The 22,903-nt window shown below is 29.0% G+C and overlaps 1 protein-coding gene across 2 annotated transcripts in view; it reads right to left on the bottom strand.

Annotated features, from left to right (window-relative positions):
* LOC121129797 (neural cell adhesion molecule L1.1) overlaps window positions 1–22,903 on the bottom strand; it is a 297,246-nt gene that overhangs the window by 203,909 nt on the left and 70,434 nt on the right. The window contains exons 1-2 of one of the 2 annotated variants that reach the window (XM_071893368.1): window positions 21,740–21,855; window positions 7,211–7,297 (exon numbers count right to left, since the gene is read on the bottom strand). The exons of the other annotated variant lie outside the window; for it this stretch is intronic. The gene's annotated coding sequence lies outside the window, so the exon portion shown is untranslated. Of the gene's footprint in view, window positions 1–7,210; window positions 7,298–21,739; window positions 21,856–22,903 lie in introns of those variants that run through there. 2 annotated transcript variants of the gene reach the window in all.

The raw sequence follows: 22,903 nt of genomic DNA, 5'->3' as shown, positions 1-22,903 counted from the left end.
TGTTCATAATTTTTGTAATTATGTAGCTCTAAAAGAATGCCTATCCATTTCTTTGTCATTCTATCAGGAAGTACTTTTGTGTAACGTTCATGTTCTGATTTATTGATTCTACAATTAGAGTACTCTCTGTCCAAAATGATCATATTTGGTCTCTTCAAGAATATATATCAACATTCCTTTAGGTCTGTGAGAAGATATTCAAGTTCACAATCCACATCTTTGTAGATTGTCTATCTCTAACAATTATATAGTAATTTGTATAATTCAACAGGAAAGTTAGGGATTAAAAGTGATTATGCTTTTTGGACTTTCAGGAAGAAACAAAATAGCTACCTAAGAAATCAAAGCAATGGACTTTGCTATGTTGAACGCATATGTCCTTATTACTCGGTCTACTGTAGTTGAATGAATAAAGTATCTTTGGCCCAAAGCTTCCAAAAAGGGAGGAATTGTTAACAGAATTATAAAAAAAATTATATAAAGCTTCACATAAAATCTTTTATTTTTTAAATCACTTCACATTTTGGGATTTTTTTAATTTTAGAGTTTTTATTTTAGTTTAGTGAATTTGATTAATCTTCATAGTTATAAAAGATATTGTTCTACTCTTGAGACTAAGTTTAAATCTGTAGATCTTAAGGTAAATAAATGAACTTAGATGTAACTTGTATTCCAATTATAGAATGAATGATTTATTTATTGATAAAAAAGGCATCTTCTAAATATAAAAAGACATTAGTATTGGCATCAAATTTATCATAAAACATTTAAGGCTCACACATTTAATTATATTCTTAAAATATAATTTCACAAATAATATTAATTAAAAATAGGTTCTAAAATTTGTTACGAGCTTGAAAATACAAATATGCTAATAGTTTCATAATAAAATGTAATTAATTGAAATATGTGTTAAATGTGAGAATGTTGTGCCTTTCAACGGAAGAAAGAAAAACTTTTTTCTTTTCTCTTCTTCTTCACCCCTTTACATGTAGGTCAAAAGAAAAAGAAGGGAGTAGTAATATTCTTGTCACTACAAACCTTTATGTGTTTTTTTAACGAATCAAATGCATAGTTGCTCCGGACTTCATTTATAAATTTATTTTTATATTAATATATATGAATTGAACAAAAAAAATTAAAAATGGAAGGGAGATTGAGGTAAATCGGTTACCATCATTAGAGAAGCAATACAACTCCTCCTTCGAGTTATTCAAATAAGTTGATGATATATTGAAGTAGATTAAAGGTATTATTATGTAGAGGAGGTTAAGAATTTGTCTTTTGTAGATTATAAGGGGGGACTCAAAGTCGATATTGTAAACTGAAGGAGGACTACATCTATTGTCTCTACAATGAATAATGCTATCATCAGTATCATAAAAAATTGTAAGCCGTACCCAATAAGTAATTATTAAATTCATAATTTAATTCAAAGACAGACTGTCTTATGTACCAATAGGACATGTCCTAAACCCGGACTGAATTTACTGAATAAAAACTGATATAACACAGTAATGACAATATTCTTTAGTGTTTGACTTCCACAAACACAATTTATCATGTTAAAATGGACAAAAAATTTACAGTGTACCTAATAAAGTTAAAATAAGGATTTGAAGGGATCACATCTAATTGGAATTTCTCAAGACTTTTCATCATGTTCTTTCCTGAAATTTTGTTCTGTACATCAACTATTCCTCTTGCAAGTTATTTGTTATAGAACAAAGTAATATAAATACAAAAAAGATGGAGTTTTACAAATTTGTTTGGAAATAGAAAGAGTTATTACATAAAGACAATATTTACAAATGTGGCACAGCAATCAAATTATTAATTTTATTTAAACAGTTGCATGTTTTTTATAAATAGCAATGCCAATCTTTACAAAAAGAAGAGAAAAAAAGAGTTCATCTGAAACAAGAAAATATTTCTTTAAAAATAAATTGAACATTTGAAAATATGCATTGCAAATATTATCCTTTTTTGCCCATATTAAATACATAGATATAATAATATATGTACATAAAGTCTCAAAGAGATTTATGAACTCTAGCAAAGGAAAGAAGAAATATTCATTAATCTTACTTAATTTGTTTTGTTTTGTTTTTTTGAAAAATCAGCATTTTTATTTTATTTTTAAACTTGAGAAATGACTTGCTGTAAAAGTTATTTAACTTTGAAGAATTTTTATATGTAGACTAGTCTGACATAGGCACGTCAAAGTTTAACACATCTAATACCTGCTATTGTAAAAATCTATTGAGGATTATATCCGTGTGTAGTTTTGCCACAAACTTGAATTCCTTCAAATCTAAATGTTTCAACTGTGCCCGTATCTGACCGTCATAAGAAGATGTTAGAGTTCATTTTTTTATTTATAGATATTTAATATAAGTTTAAAAATGGATGTACATATAATAAGAACGATTTGAATTGCGTTAAAAAAATATATTATGTGAACACATCGAATATAAAAAGAAACAAACATATTTTACTATTCCTCATTTTAAGTAGATTCCAAACACTTTTTATACCTGAGGTAATGGACCAATTAAGAATGACGTATTTAAAGTAAATAAACGGAAGATCATTAATAGTTTATACAAACACATAGACTATAAAATATTTTTATATTACTTAAGGTTATTTCATGTATTACATAATGTTTAATTTAGGTCATATTCAATATTAAATGGAGTATTTGACATTCTGTTAGTCTAACATCTTGGAAATATAGGTTATATAAAAATAAAAACTATTAATATAATACAACCAAAAGTGTGCTTTTATTTAATTGAAATAAAGTAATTAAAATAGGATTTTTTCAATACTATTTGTGAATTTGTCAAATATTTTTTTTTTCTCCAACAAGGATTTGCTCTTAGTTTATCATATTTATTATATTATTATAAAACTGTAGGTATTATTCAGTATATATGATAAAGCAAGGTATATCTTTGATATATCTTAATTGAAATGAAAAATAGAGTGCTTTGAATTTAATATATGTATATTATGTAAAAAGGTAAGAATAGTTGTGTTTCAGATTTTTTACTTTTCAACATAAAAGCTAGTTGGATTTTTTTATTAAAGAAAATTGATCAGTGAGATAAAATGATATATAATGCATTATTTTTAAATAATATTATGACATATTTTGATTTGTTGAGAGTAGTTGCTCTTATTACGATGTAATTTTTAAATTAAATAAAAAACTATTGTTTTTTATTTTCAGTAACAAATATTTGTTGGCGGTGATGCACGAAGATAACTAATTAGACTGAAAAAATAAACTTATAGCTTCTTAAGTAAATATCGTATCATCGTTTCTTATTAATTCAAATAATTGTATTTTCAAGTGATATTTGCCGTTCGAAATATCTTTTTTCCCCCATCTCAGCCTGCCTTTATGTTGACATGTCACATTTGCCTTTGAATCCAAAGATAAAAAGATGTATACTGACAAAAGTATATAAGCAACATTTCTTTGAGGTTTCGCCAACTACGTAAAATTAAATAATGAATGTGTCAGTCTTTATTAAGGTTAAAAGAACCACAAAGAATTTGTAGATGACTAAAAATTTTAAAACATTTTTTAGACGCTGTTCACTTCCTCTTGTATCTTCAAAAAAGAATCCACAAAAGTACTTACAAATTTGATTAATTATTGTTACCTATGTTTAACCCTTTCGGGATCATTAGGTCCCTGATGATATTTTCAACAAACTTTTTGATATTTTTTACTCAATGGGATATACAAAACAGTTTTTTTAATTTGCAAAGATTACATATATAGGTTTCGATATATTTGTAGGGACACCAGTGTCCCTATTGTGCTGAAGAGTAAAAAGAGGAATAAGTAATTTCAAAAAAAACAAAAAAAAACCAATAAGTATTTTCCATTCTTATAATTATTTCCTAAATCATAAACATTTTCTATATTCAAAATAAAAATAAATGAATTTTCTATTATAATCTTACCTAAACAGCTATTTTTTTTTATTATGATAATCACAAAAATAATTTCTTGATTTTTGTTCTGAAACAATACATTAAAACACTTTGCATGTATTACATTGAATATGACTTTTATTTTCTATATTTTATTGATGCAATTTCTACATTGCCCTCTCGTCCATATAATTCTTGGAGTGGAGCATATTAAGGAATGATATCTCGGGGTTATGCATGGCTTGTTTATAAACCTTGCGTTCCATTACTGCATTTACCTACAATTTATTTTACTAAAATAATTTTGAAATCCAATAATTACATTCCTTTTGGATTATATTTTTTTGTAAACAATGTGCGAATTAACTACGCAAATATCCAAAAGATAAAAACAACAACAAAAAAACCTCAAATAATAACGCCCCCCCCAATGATTTTATATCCAATCTATCCAGTCTTTTAATGAAGAATATGTTCAATGTTCAATCTCCCATACAAAAGTTGTATTTTTTTATGATGGATGGACTTGGAAAGACTATTTTAGAATTTTTCCTTTTTAATCTTCTTAGAGCCTATGAAACTTGATTGTAGCGTTCCAAACTCGTGCCAATTAAAGTTACTCCACGATTTTCTAACCACTTGACTGTTACTATTTTATTTGTATATTTTTGCAAAAATTTTCTTTTACTCATATCTTGGTCTTTCTTCACAGTTGACATATTTTTCCCAACTTTTCTTAAAGTTCCGACACAATACAATCCGTTTTTGTGTAATTTATTAACTACTGTGAAAGAATGGAAGAAATGATTGAAATATAGTGTATGGTAGGAATTCTTGAGCTTCTGAGACGGTCCAGCACAACACTTCCTCCAAGATCATATTCATTATTTTCTTTCTTCCCAAGGTATAAATTAAACTCATAAAGATATCCCCTTTTGCTGCAACACCTACTTTATAGGCTTATTCTTCATATATTGCTTTCTTGAAATATTTCCTTTGAATTTAGTCATGTATTTGTCAATCAACTGTTATTGAGCATCGGACATGGTAGATTAAAATGCTCTATTCAAATGTTCAATTATTGCTCTCTTTATTTGCTTTTAAGTTATTAGCGAAGTGAAGATTTTGAAGGACATAAATCGAGTTCTGACCATTGTATTTTAATACCCTCAAATGAGATAAAATTATCAATGCTCCAATAAGATTTCAAATAAGGAAGCTTCATCAATGACATTATGAGATTAACTTCCAGAAATCCCAGATTTCTACTACATTTGTTACAAACTCTCTAGCATTTCGGAGAGCATAAATGTTTATTTGTTGACAGATATAAATTGAAAGAGCTAGGAAATTTGTAGTTGATTCAAAATTGAGCAATGGATTTGTGTCTTCTGGAAGATCAAGCAAAACTTGATCCCTTAAGGTGCAATCTTTTATTTGACAAATTTTGGTCCAGTTGCCCATTTTTTGTAGTTTTATAAGAATAAAATAATAAAAAAATCAATAAATATATATACCCCTAACGTATTTTAACCTTCCGGGCAAGAGGTACACACTAGTTCCTTTGCTTAAAAAAAATAATGTATTAACGTCAAATTTTCATTGTAGATTAAATAGATATATATTGTAAAATAAAAAAAGTAAAATGTCTAACTTCTAAATTAGTAACAACTTTCTAATTATAAATAATTTAACTTGTCAAAAATTACCAAAACCAAAATCACTATAAAAAAGATATTTATTTAAAAAATATTAATAATACATAATAATAAATAAAAGAACAGATATAGTAGGTCATTTTAAAGTTAAAAAAGAACATTTTTGAATGATCATAAGAAAAGTTATACCCAATTAAATTGGTGGGACGCCCATGTCTCTATTGTGGCAAAAAGGTTAATCAGGCTGTAAAATTTATTTTGGTAAGTTTGAGATTACCTATTTATTATAACTTAATATTTTAATAAATTTGTGTCGATTGAGCTGAGAAGAACGTAGTCCAGCGATAAATTAGAAAAGGATAATAGAAAGAAAGAAATTTAAGTAGTTATGCATGTCCATTGCATATTTTTTTTAATTTATAATAATTTTCACCTGGTTTATTCTTTCAATATTTTTTTAGTTTTTATAGATAATAATTACTTCAAAATAGGCTAAGGAAATATATTTAAAAGTCAGTTATTATTCTTTATTTCTTTGTCGTGGACTCAAAACTTACAGTAGCATGACTCAATAATGAAAAACGTAATATTTAATAGTCCCGCAAAAATACAACGTAAATCCAAATTACGATATGTTTAATACTACAGTTAGCTATATTTTTAGTCAATATACCCTCTTTCACAATCAATAACAGCCTCTACTCGTCGGCCAACTAATTATTGTGTCTATGGCGTACCACACTTTCATTATAGAAACTTGGGGCGAATCCTAATTTGCATGTGAGGTGTGGTGGACATTTTCCCCTAAACCGCCCCACTGTTAAGTCCAGGGGATTGCGGTAAGGGATGGAGGAGTCCCACTTGGAGGCTGTATGGACCTGATATAAACTTCTTAATGGTGTAGACAGCGCGGATGGAGATGCCAGGTGTCTCTGCTGCATTCTCAGTACTGACATTGGCTCGGGGATAATCGCAAAGGTGCTGCCTTTTTTGTTATTGCTTTGACATTTTTAGACATAGACATGATATAAAACTGAAGCTTGTTTATTTTTCTTTCAGCTGTTGTTTGATTGTATAATGAAACCTCATAATTAAAAATATAGAGAACCAAATTGCAATTAAATGTTAGAGCAAATTTTGGGGTTCCACTCTGTAGACATTTATTACTTAAGGTTAGAGAGGGGTGGCTTAAAATGAATTTGAATAGTGTATTGTATTGGGAAATATTTGCAAAATTCCCCTAATATTCTTCCACTATTTTGTAAATTGCAATTCATGAGGAGTACCAAACCACATGGGGGGACAATTTTTACAAAAATCTCTATTAGAAAAAATTACTGGAAAATATTTCGTAACTCGTTGAGGAGAATTTAAAAAATCTAATTTGGATCTATAAATGGTTTGATTGTTATTCTTTGGAAAATGGCCAAAGGGACAGTAGAGAAATACAATTCAAAACATTTGATAAGGTTTTGTGATAATCATCTGGGCAACTGAATAAAAATATAAAATCGACTCAGCTCTTTTTTCCATTTGGAACATCGACTCACCATTTGACAGAACCGAGTTAACTATTACTCGAATAAACCAAACACTACCTTATTTTTCCATAAATAGGTCCTTGAGTCGAAAAAGCTTGAACATCCCTTCCTTTTAATTTTGTATTGAAATCAAATATTACATACCTAAAAAAATAAAATAAAGAATATTATCATTGATCATAGTTGAAAATAATATGATCTGTCAGTGTGTAAAAAACACATAATAGTATAATAGTTAATTATTTTTCCGCATAAATTCCTAAAAATACGACTTTAAAATAGAAGGAATAAATAAGTAACTTGTAATTGTATTAAAATCTAACCAATATATCAGGAATCCAATTAATTGCAGTTAGATAATAATTTGTAATCCAACTACTGCTAATTATTACTTTTCTCTTCAAAAATCATCACTTTTTGCTGAAATTAAATGAAATCAAAGTGTTTTTAAAACTTTTGTTAGCGAATTGGCATATTATATACCACAAGAGTTATAAAAATGCTTCTGATTCCTTTGAACCTACATTTTATCATCAATTTATTTCATTATGATCTTACAACGTTAAATCATATTATATACAGTTCTTTATTTGTTTTGATAATCCCTTATTTAGTAAAAATTCTTACATTTAGCCATTTTTAATCGAGGTTTAGTGCATTTAATGGAATATTTTGATAAAAAGTTGTTTCTTTCTTTTACTTTCAATTTCTTCGAGTCTTCCTTTTTATTCAATGTGATAACTGAGCCGTACAATGGTATCAACAAAAATTTAATATTGTTTCTATTATTATATATAATACACACAAGTCATCCAAAATTAAGACTACGAATATTATCTTATTGTAACCCAAACCTCCTGTTCTGAAGTTTATTTTTAAATAATGACTTATTTTTTCTCAATGTAATATATTATTATTACCAGTATTTGTTGAATTTTAATTGATATTTACGTGAGCAATATGGACAAATAGGTAAAAATTATGCTACAAAATTTAAATGATGTAATTATTGAAATCGTTTAAATGTATTTATCATGTAATTAAATACTTGATATTTTTTCGCTTATTTTTATCAAGTTCAATAAGCACGTTATTAAAAGAATTTTCAATATTTTGGTATGACACAAGCAATACAATTAAAAACAATTCCTTTAATAAAATAAGATTCATTTGTACTCCATAAACAATTCAATTTTTATTTTAATTATCAAGTAATAAAATATAGGATACCATTTCTCAAAATCTTGCTTTTACTTTACCGAGAGGAAAATTATAAATTACCGTAACTGTATTCTTTAAACATGAAAAATTATAATAGTATTTTAATGTAAAATATTATTTTTTGATAGAAGGTGACATTGTTACACTTTTTCACTGGGTCTACGACGAAATCCGTCTTTGGTTACTTTATTACTTAATGTCACCATATACCATGGTGTTACTTCACCAAAAAAGTAAATATATATAGGGTATTTAAATGTAAGTACTTGTTTTTTCTGCTTCTTTTCCTTTTATCAGTGTTCTGAATGCTGAATAATTGAATAAAAATGAGCTTATATTCAGCCGTGAACCATTTGCAACAATTATATTGAATGATATGTCCACTGATTTTGACCTTGTTTCTGTTTTTTTTTAATAAAGGAAAGATGAACAAAATAGAAAATCTTTTTTGACAAACTTTTGTTCTTGATAAATGTCTTTCGTTAATTTAATATTCAAAGTAATCATATACTTTTAAAAACTAGGTTAACTTTAATCTGATTAATATTATTGGTTTATTAGTCTTACTAATTTATATCGGAATATATTTTGTAATTTATAAGTTATGGTGTCATAGATATTAATATATCCCTAAATTTAATAACTTACCTAGACTGATTTACATACCAAGGTTAAGGTATCTTAAATAAATATATACTATAACTAATAAATATTATATTTATGGAATATTAAGTTTCATCAGGTTGTAACATTATCTTAGAATTACAAAAGAATAATTTTTTTTTCTGGTTTTGATAATTTAATCCCTCAATATGTTTGCCCATTCTGTCAAGTACAAACTAATTTAGTTTTTGTACATAATTGCAAGGTATATTTTGTAATAAGTTCTTGAAATAATTTTTATAGAATCCTTAGAAAACATTAATTTTATGATTTTTCCTTGTACAAAAATCAGGGAAATCCAAAATTCTTAATTTATTATTTTTCTTTATAATATATAAGCACCATGAATTCAAGGCCTTATTATTAGAGTTTCATATTCTAATTTCTGAAACTGATTAAGATATTTAGGAATGTTCACTATAGTCTGGAGCCTTTATTTTATATATGATTATTTTTTTAAGCATAGATACGGCCTAAAAACATAATTTTTTAGATCGTTCAGGGAAATTGCAGAGCCTCAGAAATATTTATCAAAATATTTTATTACAAAGAATGTGGATTGCCATAAAAAAACAAAAACAAGCTAGTATATTTTTTCTCAGAATTGAGTGCAGATGTGTTTGTATTCTTGGATTTGAAACTATATATGTTTTTAACGTTTCTCTAACACATTAGATTTATTAATTTAAGGTGCACATTAGTTTTTATGGTCGATCAAACTACGTTTTTTCCTTTTTGACACAAAATCTTTATTTTTAATATTAAACTGTCCTTCCCATTCAAAAATAACATCAAGAATTTAAAAAAATAATAGAAAAAGTGTTATCTTAATGTCTTTGAACAGGAAAGGCAATCGTGCAGTCAATTTTTTTTAAATACATATATAACTAGTATATTTAGTTAGCACACATATGACCTAAATTTTTTGACTATCTAAGCTCATCCAACAAATTTGGATACAAATCCTATAATTGAGTCCAGTTTTTCTATGTTTAGTGTATGGATCATCTAATATCCCTCATAGTAAAAAAACAAACTATATTATGGCCTCAAATATTTTTTCGTAGAGCTCAAATTTCTCCAGAAGATTATTTTACATTTCCAAATTTATTTTCGTTTTCTATGATTAATTATATTATTAATCAAAACAATTAAGATTGGAAACAAGCACGGATATCCCTAAAAAAGTGGTCATATCCTGCTGCATTAACATCAACAAAATATTCAAGGATATGGTTTACGCTTTGGACAAACGTATTGAATGTTTTTTTATATGTTGTAGTAAAAAATTAATATACACATTTTAAAGTGGTAAATTTTATGAATTAGAACAAAATATATTTTTCTATGCATTGAAGTATGAAATGTCCTGATTTCCCCTACACTCTAGTCATAGTTAAAGTTTAATCTCAAGTTAGGACCTGTTATCCATGATTAAAGGGTAATGATTCATATTTGTGTATTTGTGAACAATTATATAAAAATAGAAGTTATGCATTTTATATTTTAAAGGAAAATAATTGCTTCCATATAGTGATGCAAATTGTATGTATAAGGGGCATTTTAAAAAACAACTTAAAATCAACATGGTAACCCTGACATTTTGAAAATGTTTTGGGAAGAGATCAGCTAGAATCCGCTATTAACAGGGAGGAGGACAAAAAGGAAAAGATCAAGGATATGGCAAGAATGACTCCGATGTCGATACCTAATTCTACTCTGAGTCCAACAAGGACTTAACATTATAACTCCGCAACAAATCATCAAGATTATTCTCCATCTTGTATGAGTACACACGAATGTTCAATCAGGTTTTGAATATCATTGAGTCTATTTATAAAAGTGAGTCAGTTCACTACTCCAGGATTAAATAATAACGACAACTGCTAATGAAAAGAAAATTCATGCTTCAAATTACAAATTCCTAGAAAACGGGCCAGCGAAAAAGATTGCAGGATTAACATTACTACTTATATGCATTTGGACATTCTAATGTAGGTAATTTCTTTTTTACTTGTGCATCAATACCCCTATCAATTACTTTCTTTTTTGTTCTTATCACCAAGGTAATTTTTTTACAAAAGATTAAAAATCGAAACAGAAGAAGGTAAATGGTTTAATAATTCAATTAAAATTGTTTATATGATAAGTAACCTTATCAATATTGAATATAAAGGAAATATAATTTTTTTTTTTTTTTGAAAAATTGGCGGTTTTTTAGTAAGTCCATTTATATTACCAATAATTAAATTAATTTTAGACTAGATGTTTTTTTTGAAGAACCAACGTTTCTTAATAATTATCGGAATAAATGCGAAAATATAAATAATTTTTATAATTGGAAAATGTGACAAATGTTTGGTTTTTTTAAATTTATATAAAAAAACTTTTTCTGGCTTAGACTATGCTATATAAAATTATATATATTTTATAGTGTATACGGTATATAAATGAATTATCATAAGATAACACGATAAAGAGCTTATTTTCTAACAGTTTTTAATATGCATGTAAATATGTGATTGGTTAATGTTATGCTATTATTTTCTATATATATACATGTATAAAGTTGATATATTGAGACTATTATGAAAGATAAAATTAGTAGAAAAAAATCGGTTTTAATTTTCCTTTCAAATAACTACATATTACCGGGTTACTCCTTTCAGAAAGGGACAGTTAGAAACTCTATTAAAGCGTTAATCGTAATTTATTTTACAAAAAATTATTTGTATACTTATGGGTTATAAATAATATAAATTGAATATTCCACACATTTCCCATTATTGGCTGTCACAGCCTTGAAACTATTGTGTGCTGCTTTGATAATTACACAGATTACGTCTTCTGTGTTTTTATCCCATGCTCTCTCCAAAGCTTAAGGTCTACACATTGGGGTACTTTTGTAGTACACTCTCTTCTCTAAAATAGCCTACACGGATGTATCTTTTAAAATTTCCATATGATTCAGGTTTGAGGAGGAGGGATCCTACATTGTTTTCGTTTTGCCAAATTGTTGCAGTACCACTTCCGTGTCGCTTTTGGGGTTTGGGCAGAGCACCGTTCTATATAACTGTGTACCCATGCTCCAAATCTTTGCTGTTCAATCAAGGTAGGATTTTTTACTACATCATCTCCGTTTAGGTCCTAGAGTTGACTTTTACCCAGGCTGGGATCACCACCAATTGAGGTTTGCGCCATAATCCAATAACTAATCAAAAACCATGACTTGGTCATGATTCTGTCATTTAAAGGCTGTCCTGTGGTGGATAAGAATTGCCAAACCCCTATCGTTTTAGGTGTTGTAGGCACTCATCCCGGTAAAGATTTTCTCATGTGTCCAGATCATGGAGGGTTGCATGCAGGAGCCAAATTCTTTCAATAAAACTGCTTGGACCCAATTGAGTATCTGTTTCTTCTTAAGCTTTTTGGCATACCTGTTGAGGTCAAATTTGATCAAACTATGGATGGCTCCTGGTGAACCAAATGGTCTCCCTTTAACCTTTTGAGCACCATCACAATCGCTGTTTTCTGCTCCAACGGCCTCTTCCTGATCTTGGGAAGTAAGAAATCCTGATATGACACATGTACTACCTTCCCTCTTTTAAAATTTTGTGTGTCATTTGGTGATTTCTCGACTTAGAGACATGAAAATTTCTCAATGGACGTTTGAATATGTATAAAATCAATTGATATAAACTATAAACAAGCTGTCCCATTTCATATTGTTATCTACAGAATATTATTCCCAACTAACTTTAAGTCAATGTTAGTAATGAGTGAATATTTACGTTTCATTTGAATCTCTCAAATATATTTATGTGACAATGTGTTTCCATGAATCTGCTTAACATTTAATACAGGTAAAGAAGAGAAGAGTTTACTTTACACATAAATCCCTTTTTGGGAAATTATTTAGTTGGTTGAAGCTATATTGATACATATATTTATATTTTGCGAAGATTCAAATAATATACAACTTAAGGTATATTTTTATAATAAACTTAATGTTTCTTTACCTGTAATATTAACTCTAATTTTGATATTTAAAGAAATAATACTTACCACGTCGATGAAGCAAGTTTAATACAGCTTTAGGACATGTTGAGACACCAACGACTAATTATTGTTCACAAATAAGTGATTATCGGTGAATGTAATTTAATCAAAATAAAATATATCTTGATTTATGATCTTCTTATAATTTCCTTTCATTTAAATATTGCTAAAAAAATACCCCTCCCTAAAATTAAGGAGTTTTTGCTTCAACTAGAAAACTTAACATTTGAATTTTGTCAAGTTTTTGTCCAGAAAATTATTTTTTTTGACAATGGTAAAGAATTTTGAAATCTTTTTTCCAAAAAATTTAATATTTGAAGAAAAATGTTATCTTTTGTCAACACCCCCCAAAAAAAAAGAAGTACATATATTTACATAATCCCGTGAATTTCCTTGATAGGAAAATGTATTTTTTTTTCTTCTATTATTTAAAATATTAAAGAATTTGAATCAGTATCGGAAATTTTCACAATAATTGCATCGGGATTTGTTTTTGAAATCGTCCGATCACTAATTTTCAACATATAAAATGAAGAAAACACTATTTATTTTTCTCTTTCTAATACGTTTCAATTTTCCCAAACTAGGGAGCTTCAATTTCCTATTCATTGTCTTCAATTTAATAACGAACTAAATATTTAACTGATTATCTTTGTTTAACTCTTAAGTTAACTACAAATAATTATATATTCATAAATAATAAGGGTTTAAGAATCAAAGTGAACATTTGAATACAAGAAGAAAATTAATGAACTTGAAAAAACTACTGAAAGATTGTACATTAAGAAAATGTGTCACAGCTCATAATTGGGTATAGCTAATATTACAGTAATAGGTAGTTATTTTTCGAAAAAATTGATGTACATGTCCTCGAAACTTGCTAGAAAGTTGAAGTGGGTCGAGGTTAACTGCGTATCAATAAGCCCCTAAATAATAAATTTGGTGTTGAATAAATATATACTAGTTTCCGTTAAAGAAGGATAACTGATTTGAAAATTATATTGCTTGTTTTACTTTTGAACTAACACGAACTAATTTGAGCGGGAGTTATTTTTTTCTTTCTGTTTGATGTTCGTTAGTCACCAGGATTACGACAAACGTTACAGATCGATTTAGATCAAACTTGCTAAGAAGATTATGTACCGATTGTCCATCCTAGTGATGATATCTTTTTTTTAATTATTATTAGTTGAGGTTAAAAGTATAGCTGGAAATGAGGTTTTGTCAAATTTTATTTTTTGAAAAAAAAAAAAAAACTTTTTTTTTTTTGTACAATACCTACATATAACACAAGCTGTCTTGTTTTAAAATAACTTTGAAATGATCAATTCCGTCTTAAAAATAATTTATTTTATTCTACATAGTATTATTTATGTAACGTTAGGTCTGTTGAGGAAGGTGACAGTTAGGATTTGATAAAATAAAAAGAAGAAACCAACAAAATTAGATACAGATCATTAAGTTACGTACACCATTGAAATTAAATACAGATATTTCAGGGACAAATTGGATGTAGTCCTTTACAATAGGCAAGTAATATCTTTATTTAAAAACAAAATCAAGTTACAACATGATGTAAATATTTAGTTTGTTAATACAGCACTATTCCACACCTAGTTGAATAAAATAACCATGTTATAACATAGTAGTTACTTTACATTTTATAAACAAGTAATGGGTTCATTTATTTGTAACCATTTTATGCTTAAATCAATTTTTTTAAATTGGTTTTGCTCTGAGATCCCCATTTCCCCCTGGACATTATACTGTCAAAACTGATATAAAATCCTGGTCTTGGAACGACCGCTGATTCAAACCCATATTTATTATTCTTATTTTAGCCAAAGAACACGAAACAGATCTATAAGTTTTCAATTGCATTATGTTTGTCCTTTAAAACATTTTGAATTTAAAAATCACAAAAATGAAGTAAATATGAAAAAAAAAAAAAAAAAGAAATTATAACAATTGATAAAAAACATTACATCACTCGAAGGATTAGATATCTATTAGATTATATTGAATACAGTTTGAATTGAATGGGGTATAACAATTTTCAAATATGGTATAGTGAAGGTTTTTATTTAGACACTAATATTTTTTTTCAATTGCTTTATATTATGGCTAAAACTGAAGCATAAAAATTATACAGGGAATTCCCACTTATCATATATTTTATGAACAAAAAAAGTCCACGCTATATGAACTCCGGGTTGTACTGATAGAAAAAATTCGTAAAACAGGAGAAGTTGTTTTTCAATGTCCACTTTTTTCCTTTGTTTTTTGGTTTGGTGAAAACAATAAAGACAATTTATTTAAATAAATTATTTGAAATAATGTATGCCAGACAAAATACTTGTAAAATTTTGTCTTTATCAGGTATTTACTTGATTTTTTAACTGCTTTTTTTAATACTACAAAATTTAAATTCATCATAACTGAACCAATATTTATTCAGCAAACCTTTTTAATTGCCAGTTTGTATATTAAGTAATACACCAAAGTTGTAAGTTTAGGTATCAAATCAAATACTTAGAGGACACTCTCTCTTATGCAAAATTATACACTTGTAATATATGAATATAGTATGAACGAACTCATCAACATTTAAACAAATTATTGCTAGCCTCAATTTTTTTTAATAATTTATTATAATATCATAAAAAAACGTGATATAAGGGGAATGGTACGAGGAAAATGCTCTGGAGAAAATTGCCCGTATTTTGTTTAAGCTCGATGATTAATAAAAACATGTCATAAATTTGTTTAATATTATTTATGATAAATAACTTAACATATTTGTTTGTTGCATCGCCCAAGGGAGTACATTCAAGTGTGAGTAATATTATTGCAATATAATTTCCTTGTAATTTTTTAACTTCAATCCAATCTTCTAAGAAATGCATAAAGAGAATTAGTTAGGAGGGTGGGTGAATAAATAACTTAGGGTCTCTGAAAATATGATGGAGTACGCTCAGCCCTCTGATTGCCCGAAGGTAGTATGGGATTGCTAAAAACCACAGAAAATTCATCCAACACATCCAAAGAACCCCTCAAATACTAAAAAATAGTTCCAAGCCCTCAAGTTGCGCAGGATACTTGGGGGATACCACCGGATCCGTAAAATAAAAACTGCAGTTCATCCAATATTCTTCCAGTATTCCATCATATTTTAAGAGGCCCTAAGCCATTTATTTCCCACTCCCTTCCTCCTCCTATACTGGAATAATATTACTCACAATTGAAGATACTCCTTAGGGGGCTGAAACAGACAAATATGTTTAGATATTTATCATAAATAATATTAAACGACTTTTTTATGCGTTATTATTCATCAAGTTTGAACAAAAGACCGGCAATGTTCCAAATGGGCAATTTTCTCCAGGGCAGTTTTCTGTGCACGAAGGGGAATATACCACACATACCATATAGTGAGTCAGAAAAATTCCCAACACTAAGTTATGCAAAATCTGACATGTTTAAATTACTGCGGAATTCGGAGACCTCATGAATTATAACTTTAAATGATTTGAAAAAAAAATCAAAAAAAGTTTTGATTTTGATTTATTTTTTCAGTTCAAATTAAATTATTAGGTTTTTCCGAAATGATTGAGACTGCCCCAGTAAGACAAGAATTTACATTCAAAAGTTTAAAAAAGGTACTCAATCATGTCACATAGTCTCCTCCGGCTTGGATAAAGTCATGACAATGGTTATCCAATTTTCACGACTGCCTGCAAAGCTCCTTTTTGATCTCTAACTTAATCACTGGCTGAACACCACGTGTGAGTTCTTCATGACTATCAAAATAGTAATCCCGAAGCAGGTGCTTCAGTTTACAGAAGAGTACGAACAGATAGAACTCCAAAAACTGCTTTCCATGGTATTGGAAGAGCTTAATCAGGCCCATACAACACTTCAATAGCTCATCTTTTTTGGCCGGAGATAAATAAAGGAGGTTTTTGGAGCGGAGATAATCAGTCAGGATTCTAACAATGAACGTGGGTGGTAGGAAAAGATCCGCTGAGATCTCTAGAAACCTCAATTGGGGTTTGTAAATCGACCAGGTGCTTGACTTGTGAGATGTTGTTGGTTGTTCTTGTCTCTCGGGACGTCCTAATGAGATACCTTTCTCGAGTTTAAAAGTACCATCCCAGATCTCACCAGCCATGGTTCTTATACACTGTCTGGCCCAGTTTGTACCGTATCAAAAAGTAGAAGTGAAAATTGTGAGTCTCAATGTTCAGCTACGAATGGAGAAACATGTGCAAATCTGGTATGTAGGCCTTAGCTATATAGTCCCTGAATAACTATGGAATATTTGTCCTCCATAAAATTCATGAGAAAATCAATGCCAGTGGAATTTTGTAGCTAACTCTTCTACTTTTCTTAAAATCGAAGCTGTCTTAATAATTTTGTAACAGGCGAATATTTCAACGAAATTAATGTATTAAATTCAATTATTTGACTAATTGTAAAAAGTAACTAATATTTTGTAGGTAGGAAATCTTCGGACATTAATTAAAAATAAGTAGATTAGATTACTTACATCAAATCAATAAATATTAATAGAATACATTTGATATTAAACAAATATTGAAATTAATCTTTTTGCTTCTAATTACTTTTTTCAAATGGCCAAAAAATCAACTTAATTTTATGTATATTGCAAAATTGTGTGCTAATTTCAAATATAAGTTTTTATTTAATGTTTTATTTTGATTTAAAAGTCAGAAAGGTTTTTGTTTGTGAGAAGTAAGTAATAACGCCTCATTAGGGTTAGATAATTTAGTTAACTTTTTTACTTTAAAGTATTTTCTTTGTTTTTCCTTTTGATTTCTCAAATTCTTTTGATTTTTATTGTCAGTAATAAGGGTACCACGGCAGACGAAAAATGTAATATTGGAGTTATAATTTTATATAGTACACGCAAACTTATCATGTGTCTAATGGGTACTAATTTCACTCCCAAAAGTCACATAAAGTAAATATTATTTCATAAATGTTTATTAAAAATAAAGATTGAATGATTTCATAATAAAAAAAAAAAATTATATCGTTTTGAAATCGTAAACTCATACTGTTTAGATTATTTTTTAAAACAAGGATTTATTTGACTTCAATATCTTATATTTATACAAGTAATTTCAATAGATATTTACAGGTGCAAAATTGATATAATAGGTAAAAAATAATACACAAATTTAATGAAGTATTTTGTATAATCGTTCAATTGTTTTAAATCATCATGTAATTAAATACGTTATATCTTTGTTGTCTATTTTTTACCCAGTTGACTAACTGCGTTATAAACAGTGTGTTCACTAAATGTTAGGGTGTTAACCAATGATAAAATATAATCTATTTATTTCCATTTATTGATTCATGTTGAATGTAAATAATTTTAAATTATTGAATAAATATTGAAGATCCATAAATGTTTTCAAATTTATAAATGAAACATGTTATATTTGAGTTGTATTACACACATATTGAAATATTTGTTTGTATATATTTAATGTATGTATGAATAAACGTGGATTTATTTACTTCAGTAAATAGTGTCTACTTTTTATGTCAAGGAAAGACTTATGTACATTCAGTTCTATTATTCAACCTCTTCAAATATTATGCTTATGCTATGTTTTATTTCAATTTGACTATTAATACATTGAAAAATTGATTCATACATAAATATTCAATATAAAAATGGCCAAGGCCGTAAACAGTGTCGCCATTGGATACAGAATTGTGTCCATGTGAAGCAAAAACCTGACTTCCGATTCTATAGTATACAGCATGATGGGCAACTTCGTGAGCTATACATGGCTAACAGCATAAGTAGCTACAGGGTAATGATCAAAATCGTGGCCAGGACGATCATGAGTTACAACATTTTCAAAATCACTCAGGCTTATATAGTAAGTGTGAATATACCAACTTAAAAATTTTAACAACTCCATTGTAACTAATACATCACGTATTTTCATACTGGTTTACATACAGGTGTGCGCGTCTAAAACTGAACATTCCTTTAAATTTTACGCCATGCAAATATTCGTGATTTAATTGAGTTAAAACATGTTTATACTTCAAGGCAAGGGTCTTGACTAGTTATAAACAAAACTCCAGCAAAATCTAAATATCAACAGTGAAACAACAGCCAATATTATGGAGAGACGTCGATTTGCAATTTTGGAACTTTCCGTGAGGGGAAAAACTCCCACTGAAATTGCCAAGGTTCTGAACTCCGGCCGCACTACCGTTTACAGCGTGGTAGCCAACGGGACTCTTGAGGTGACCACAAGATCTTAGTCAAGGCCTCGAAGGTTGGACGAAATGGTTGCTGCCGTGAAAAAGTCTGCCGAGGACAAGAGATGCAAGGTCACCGTCAGCGGCCTCTCCGGGGAGTTCAACGTCAGCAGAAGGACCATGGACCCGCTAGTTAAGAACTATCTTCGCCTTAAGGTCTACAAAAGAACCCCTCGTCAAGCCCTCAAGCCGTAAAATTTAAAGGAGTGTTCAGTTTTAGACGCGCACACCTGTACAACACATTTGATTTTCTAAACTATAATTTTTTGCACCTATATTAATAAACTCTTTCAGATATTTAAAATAATGGAAATACTTTTTTTGATATAATTAATTTAGTTCTTTCAATCTTACTTCTTTTGGAGTCAGTATTCGTCATAGAATTTGATTCAATAATTTAATTTTGAATTCCCCTGTTTTCCTTAAATTACATTACTAAATAATCTTTATTAGAAATATAGCTAAATAAATATATATCAATAAATATTAAATTTAAAAGTGACCAAGACCGTAAACAGCGTGTCCATGAGTTGCAGAGTGGTGTCCGTGTCCATAAACAGCATGTCTATGGGAAACAACAGCATGAGTAGCAACACTTTGCCCATGAGGACCATGAGCTACATCACCTTGGCCAATTCCATGATGTCTGACACCGTGATTATGAGTTGCAACTGCATGACCAATTCCCTCATGTCCAGCTTGTCCTGCAGCTCCATAGTGAGGTATTCCACTGTAGGTTACATCAGCGACATAGTCGGAGTAGGCATCTCCTACGTGATAGTTGACGGTTTGAAGACGACAATCGGGTAATTGAACATGGTATTCACCAGTGGTGGCATAACCGCCACTGGACTTGGATTGTCCAAAGTTGTTTCCAGAGTAGTCATCCACTACACCATAGTTGTAGGCATAGTGAGCAGGTTGTTCATATGAGGAGGCTCCATGGTGAGGAGCAGCAGCATGAGGGGTGCTATACCCTTGAGGGGCGGACAAGGCAGCAGAGAAAAGGGCTGAGAGAGCAATGAGGGTCTGTTAAGGAGCAAAGAATCAACCAATATATGCATTTTTAATTTATTTTAATTAGTTATTTTACCTTTTCGTTGTTAATTTTTTCACTTGATGTGTAAACTCCTTTAATGATTGTCTGTGGATTGAATGCCCTTCTCTTCTCTTCACTTACATTTATATTTATAGTCTAGATATTTTTGTTTACTGTGCACACAACGACACCAAAAAGTGGTTAAGATCAATTATTTTCCCATACTTATTCCACATTTAAAAAAAAATATATATCATGACGTACGTTCAAATAAATAATTATATCTCAAATCATATCAATATCTATCTAGAACTAAGTATACAAAGTGCTTCATATGGTATTTTAAAAGTACCTAACGTTCTCGTCAAATAAATATCAAACGAAGAATAATAATAAAATAAATATATTCTGTCAAACGTTAAAGAAAACAAAATTTTACAGCAGAATCCTCACAGAATGTATACAAAATAGAACAGAAAATAGGTTTTTAAAGATTTATAAATATTATGTGAACATGTATTTGATATCAGATAAAAAAGAAAATTAAGTATATTGAATGGACTCATCTTTCAATAATCACTTTTTTCCTTCTGCGATTAACAAAACATCTCTTCATTCAAAAATTACTGATATGTTTTTTTATAAATCTTACAAATAAATGGATGATTTTATTATATCTTACTTAAATGTTTATTTCTTTCTAAAAAAAAAAAAAACTGAAATACTTTTTGTTAAGATTGCAAAAAAAAAAAAAAGAAATAGGAAAGAAAATGTACGTCGATGATAACAACAGTCTCTTTTTGGTATTGTTATATATTATCTGTATCATTGAATCAAAAAGTTCTTTTTTTTAAATTTTAGAATCCTATGTCAGCAGCACAATGTATTTGTGTAGTTTATTAAAAATGATTATACGCAATAGCTGAGTATTTGTATATACATACAAACAAATGATTATAACTGATATTGAACTTGCTTATTTCTTTGACTGAAAGTAATGATATAGTTTATTACATGTCATTTTGCTTTCCACAAGAAAATGATATATATGCGTAAATAGGAATGGTCTATAATTAATATTATTATTTACATTTTCCGCTCTTCCGAGCCAATTCTGTAATTCATGTAGTGAAACGATAACCACGTGATCATTATTTGACTGAATATTTATAGTATAGCTATGCGACAGCTACTCTTTCCATTAGGAGTGTTCACATAGCTCGAATAATTAACACAATAGTTAGAAATGTAAACAGAATGGGTATTGAATATCTTAGAACTGCGTGGCTTACTTGATCTAAGAAATAAGAATTTAGTCCTTATCGAATGTTATAAGAATTTGCTTCTGACTTAGCTCCGGTCCTTGGCAGTTACTACGATGAGATCTTTGAAAAGGGTGGTGTTCTCGATTTCATTAGCTCCGAACTTACTTTGGTCCTGTTTTCTAAAAAAAAAATATGTTTTTTAATTAAGTAATTGTAGATCAATTTCTCTGCATAACTCTTCAAGTAAAATAATGACATTCATACAAAATATGAGATTGCGGAAAGTACTTCCAAGCATTATTCCGAGCAAATGGAAAGGATTCATGAAAACAAAAATAGGAGAAGACATTCCTTGCATTATGTTTAATTCTATCAGCGATTGAAAAAAAGGCTTTCGCGATTTTAAATAGATTTTGAGAAAGCATTTGACTTGGTCCCACATAGTTATACCTTTCGGCAACTAATCAGAGATTCACTTCCTACCATTTAATTGTCAGTGGTCTTCCTTGAGTTCTCTTCAAAATAGGGATAGGAGGCTTCTCTTCCTTGTTCAATATTAGAAGAAGTTGTAGATAGAGAGATTGATTTTTCCCTGCCTTATTTTTACTGGTACATAATTACCTACACAAATAATGAACGAGTAGTGACCTGATAATATGTCTAAGATATTTAAACAAAACTTACAAAGAATTTCGACGACCTCAAAGTGATCCTTGAGAGTACTCAAGAGATCTTAGGCCAGTCACTAATTAAAAATATTTCTAATAACAAAATAAAATTATAAATGAATCAGAGCTGAGAGTGAATTTCAGCAATATGGAGATCCGTACGTCTAAAGAACAGGTACAGAAGACTAGCTTTCGACATCTAGGAGAACTAATAGGAACAACAAAACGTTTAGAACCCTTCCGTTCCAAAATGATGCGTTCATGGATTTTTTCCTCACCTTGGTCCTTTCTTAATTAGAATCCCTCTTTGACTTCCCACAACTTCTTTGTGAGAGGTCGTGCAATTAAGCAACGACGTTCTACTAGTGCATTACTAGTCTGTCCACTTTGAGCATCAAAATATTTAGGAGCGACGTTTCTGGAAGACTTCTTGAGAATAGCCTAAGATATTTAATAAAAATACGTATGGATGGATCAGTTTGGTATCACTCCCGACCACTCTATTTTAAATAATATTGGGATG

This window comes from Lepeophtheirus salmonis, chromosome 14 (genome assembly GCF_016086655.4).
Source record: "Lepeophtheirus salmonis chromosome 14, UVic_Lsal_1.4, whole genome shotgun sequence".
Taxonomy (NCBI): domain Eukaryota; kingdom Metazoa; phylum Arthropoda; class Copepoda; order Siphonostomatoida; family Caligidae; genus Lepeophtheirus; species Lepeophtheirus salmonis.
This window is presented reverse-complemented; position numbering and strand designations above follow the sequence as displayed.